Below are 4428 nucleotides of genomic sequence, written 5' to 3'. Positions count from 1 at the left end.
TTCAAGTACATCCACCATAAATATTGTTCAAATAATTTCACATGTAAGATGTCTAGTATGATTCTTTGGCAGCATGACCTTTGTGGGGGAACAACTTTCACACAGACAGTGTCAGTCAGCAGAACTAGCTAGCTTTGTGGCTCTGAACTTCCTGTTTAGAAAAGAGAGGCAGCAGTAAACTAGGGCAATGGTCAATGGGGTTTATACAGCACTAAGTAGTAAGGTGATTGCCATGACTGCTGTCTTCTGAGAAGAATGTGTATAAATCCACTAATAAACGATAACCAGAGTATGCAGACATCCATCAAAAGTAAGAAGTTCTGTTACCTTTTTTATACGCTACATGCTCTGTACTTGATTTAATGCAGATCTCTGTAGAGCTCAGTTGTGCATAGTGGTCTTATAAAAGAGAATACCTGACCCGACCCTATACTGCCGTTACTTAGGGCAGCACCCACTTTATGACAGATCCCCTCTGGAAGGGTTTCACCTTCTGGCATCATCGACCCTTCATGATGCAGGAGAGTGATGAGACTGGCTTTTGTTTAGTAAAGAGAATCTGACAACTGTTCACCCACACTAAACCCAGTATACTGGGTTATAGTGTGGCTAAAGAACTTAAAAATGAAGCATCACTTACTCGTTTTCACAGCGTGTGCAGAGTTCTATCCTTTCATGATGTTATTCATATTGCACTCCAGCGCGCATTGGAAGTAGGGAGCCGGTGTGAGGTGCAAAACTGCGCTCCATACAATTTTGCGTCGGCCCCTCCCCTCGGCTGTCCGGAGATTTCCGAACATACAGCTAGGGGAGGGGGAAGGCGGAGCTGTGCAGGCCGCAGTTCTGCACCTCCGTTGCCACATACACAGCTCCCTCCTGGCCCCTCCCTCAGAAGAAGAGGAGGGATGTAGATTCTCACAGCCCCACACCTGGACGAAGATTTTGACAGCTGTGAAAATCTACATCCAGGGGGCTGTGGGAATCCCTCTCCACCTGAGGGAGGTACATAAAAATTTACATCCAGGAGCGGGGCTATGAGAATCCCTCTCCTTCTGAGGGAGGTGCACAGCCCCACTCACACAGCCCCCTGGATGTAGATTTTCACAGCTATCAAAATCTACATCCAGGAGCGGGGGAGGGAGGTGCAGAACTGCGTCCTGCACAGCTCCGCGTTCTCCCTCCCCTTGCTATATGTTTGCAAATCTCCGGACCGCTAAGGGGAGATGACGACGGAAGATTTAATGGGGCGCAGTTTTGCACCTCACACCAGCACGCACTCTGGCTCATCAAAATTCACTGCATGGCCCGCCCCCTTTCCATGATGTCAGGACCTGGAGAGGGGGTGGGTTGTAGTGAGTAGTGAGGGGTTGAATATATGATAGCACTGTATAAGGCCAACCACAGCTTTATACCAGAAATCAAGGGTACAATGCATTAATATACAGTCATGGACATAAATGTTGGCACCCCTGAAATTTCTCAAGAAAATTAAGTATTTCTCACAGAAAAGGATTGCAGTAACACATGTTTTGTCATACACATGTTTATTCCCTTTGTGTGTATTGGAACTAAACCAAGAAAGCGAGGGAAGAAAGTTAATTGGACATAATGTCACACCAAACTCCAAAAATGGACTGAACAAAATTATTGGCACCCTTTCAAAATTGTGGATAAATAAAATTGTTTCAAGTATGTGATGCTCCTTTTAACTTACCTGGGGCAAGTAACAGGTGTGGGCAATATAAAAATCACACCTGAAAGCAGATAAAAAAGAGAGAAATTCACTTAGTCTTTCCATTGTGTGTCTGTGTGTGCCTCACTAAGCATGGACAACAGAAAGAGGAGAAGAGAACTTGAGAACCAAAATTGTGGAAAAATATTAACAATCTCAAGGTTACAAGTCCATCTCCAGAGATCTAGATTTGCTTTTGTGCACAGTGCGCAATATTATCAAGAAATTTGCAACCCATGGCACTGTAGCTAATCTCCATGGGCGTGGACGGAAGAGAAAAATTGATGAAAGGTGTCAACGCAGGATAGTCGGGATGGTGGATAAGCAGCCCCAAACAAGTTACAAAGATATTCAAGATGTCCTGCAGGCTCAGGGAGCATCGTTGTCAGTGCGAACTATCTGTCAACATTTAAATGAAATTAAACACTATGGCAGGAGACCCAGGAGGACCCCACTGTTGACACAGATATGTAAAAATAGCAATACTACATTTTGCCAAAATGAACTTGAGTAAGCCAAAATCCTTCTGGCAAAATGTCTTTTGGACAGATGAGACCAAGATAGAGCTTTTTGCTAAAGCACATCATTCTACTGTTTACTGAAAACGGAATGAGGCCTACAAAGAAAAAAAACACAGTACCTACAGTGAAATATGGTGGAGGTTCAATGATGTTTTGGGGTTGTTTTGCTGCCTCTGGCACTGGTAGCCTTGAATGTGTGCAAGGCATCATGAAATCTGAGGATTACCAACAGATTTTGGGTTGCACTGTACAACCCAGTGTCAGAAAGCTGGGTTTATGTCCGAGATCTTGGGTTTTCCAGCAGGACAATGACCCCAAAGATATGTCAAAAAGCACCCAGAAATGGATGGCAACAAAGCACTGGAGAGTTCTGAAGTGGCCAGCAATGAGTCCAGATCTAAATCACATTGAACAGCTGTGGAGAGATCTTAAAATTGCTGTTGGGAAAAGGCGCCCTTCCAATAAGAGAAGCCTGGAGCAGTTTGCAAAGGAAGAGTGGTCCAACATTCCGGCTGAGAGGTGTAAGAAGCCTATTGATGGTTATAGGAAGCAACTGATTTAAGTTATTTTTTCCAAAGGGTGTGCAACCAAATATTAAGTTAAGGGTGCCAATAATTTTGTCCAGACCATTTTTGGAGTTTGGTGTGACATTATGTCCAATTTGCTTTTTTTCCTCTCATTTTTTGGTTTAGTTCCAATACACACAAAGGGAATAAACATGTGTATAGCAAAACATGTGTTACTGCAATCCTTTTCTGTAAGAAATACTTCATTTTCTTGAAAAATTTCAGGTGTGCCAACATTTACGGCCATGACTGTATGTAAAAAATAAATAAATTCAAAAGTCCGGGCATAAATTCAACTGGGAAAAAACACATATACATGAAATAAAAGTAACCATGATCAGCCAATGAAAAAAAGAGGGTGGAAGAAATAAGAAATATTGAATAATGGGAAAATAAGTTGCAGAAGAATACATGGCAATCTACAAAAGTCAGTAGAAACAAAGGATCCTCGTCTTCAACTGTTTAAAAATATTCCACATTCAAATAGACTTGCTTGTACAATTTAGTGCATTTTAAAGAGAAAGTGACAGCTATTTCACCCACACTAAACCAATATACTTTGTTATAGTGCGGGTATATAGCTGTAAAAAGAAGTGTAACTCACATATTTAAGTAAGGTATCTCCAGAGGTATGTCCATTAGTAGGTCCATTGCCATCACGTTCCAGGGCGCAATGGAGGCAGGGATTCGGCTCTCCCAGCTCCCCTCAGCAATAATCCGCCCCTGGCCCACCCCCTTTCATGACACTTGCAATGGGGGAGGAGAAGTTTATGAGCGCGCTGCTGCCTAGTTAGCGAGCCAGCTACCTGCTTCCATTGTGCACAATGGTAATGAGATTTTAACAGGCTGAAGTCAGGAAATACCTAACCTGATAATGTAAGTAACCCTTCTTTTTACAGCTATTCACCTGCACTATAACCCAGTATATTGTGTTTAGTGCAGGTGAAATAACTGTCAGTTCTTCTTTAAATCCACTGCATATCAATAGATGTCAAACACCTTGATCTCCATCAAACCAATAAATTGCTTAGAGACCAGAGAGACTGCAAAGAGACTGCACAGTGTAATGGCGCATCGCAGCAAGGGGCCCCAACATTTTCGAAAGATCCCAACAAATTTAATACGTTTTACACAGAAAATGTGGTGGATTTTAGCTTTGGAAAACCCCTTTGGCTGTCCGGGCATGCTGAAAGTTGTAGTTTAGCAACAGCTGGAGTCTCCCTGTCTGGGAAGACACTGCCAGAAGGGTCTGTTCACATTATACAAGCGTACAATGTGAACAGAGCCTCAGACTTACCAACCTGGCTCCTGTTTGTAGCTCTGCCCCTAATGACATCATCATTATCTATAGTCAGCTGTATATATTGTATACCACACAAAGGGTTAACCTACACTGTCCAGCAGTTAACGCTTTCCTTAGCACTCAGCTCAGCAGGGGGTTAAGTGAACCACCAATGTCTATACTGTATACCCATTGCAGGTTCACTGTAAATTCTTGCTGGGCAGTAGATATATGACGTATATCTACTGCTGAGCATCAGCTGTGCTCCTGGCTCTCTAGCCACGAGCACAGCTGAGCCCCGATCTATGCATGGACATTTTCCTGCGC

This window comes from Hyla sarda, chromosome 3, assembly GCF_029499605.1.
Source record: "Hyla sarda isolate aHylSar1 chromosome 3, aHylSar1.hap1, whole genome shotgun sequence".
Classification (NCBI taxonomy): Eukaryota; Metazoa; Chordata; class Amphibia; order Anura; family Hylidae; genus Hyla; species Hyla sarda.
This window is presented reverse-complemented; position numbering follows the sequence as displayed.